The sequence below is a fragment of the Diaphorina citri genome, unplaced genomic scaffold, assembly GCF_000475195.1.
Source record: "Diaphorina citri unplaced genomic scaffold, Diaci psyllid genome assembly version 1.1 scaffold28130, whole genome shotgun sequence".
Taxonomy (NCBI): domain Eukaryota; kingdom Metazoa; phylum Arthropoda; class Insecta; order Hemiptera; family Psyllidae; genus Diaphorina; species Diaphorina citri.
In genome coordinates, this window is record NW_007405468.1 from 1 (window position 1) to 714 (window position 714).

At 36.8% G+C, this 714-nt stretch overlaps 1 long non-coding RNA gene across 1 annotated transcript; it reads right to left on the reverse strand.

Moving 5' to 3' along the window:
• Positions 1-34: 34 nt before the first annotated feature.
• On the reverse strand, positions 35-708 carry LOC113473393. The gene is made up of 2 exons (XR_003395374.1): positions 643-708; positions 35-368 (listed from the first exon to the last, which is right to left on the reverse strand). It is a non-coding gene; the product is annotated as an uncharacterized LOC113473393 (long non-coding RNA).
• Positions 709-714: the final 6 nt, after the last annotated feature.

Here is a 714-nt window from a genome sequence, read left to right on the forward strand (position 1 = left end):
TTGAGCAGAAGCTAAGGAGTTATTATCTCTGTACCTGCAGCTACCTCTAATTCTGATTTTGTCATTAATTGCGTAACAATTACATGGATATCACACTAGCCTTGCATGTCAGAAACTCAGAAGTCCTGGAGTTCATTTTCATCAAGTCCCAGTTTCATCAGCTCTGTAATGGCATTTGGAGTGTCTTACCGACAAATGTTGCGAAGATGAAAGTAGACAAAAGCTGACTAGTGACATTATTACCCTGGAATCCGACTAAGTGATGGAAAAACTGTTTCGTTCTATTATTATCTGTCTTTGGTTTTCTTCCTCTGATCCCTAGATCTTCTTTCGTCATTTGGATGAAGTCTCAATTCTCGATAGTAGCGCTGTGAAATGAAAAGACAAGTATAGAAATTATCAAGAGGTATACCCTTATATCCAGAAGGATTAACCTAAAATCGGGAGATCTGAGTACAAGACCAAAGACTGCACATAGGCAATATTTTCACTAAGCTTAGTAGTCCAGTGATCGAGTCCAAGTCAAGTCATCAAATTTAGATTAGTAGGAATATTAATCGCGGAACAATATTTGTAACCACTCATCATTTTTTTAAACCTTTTTTAATGGTTCTTCATTAAAATTTGATCATGATAACTTACCAGTTGTTCATTATCAGGGACTCTGGACAGCAGATCCAGGAGTTCATTATTGTATCTACTTACCAGTTGTTC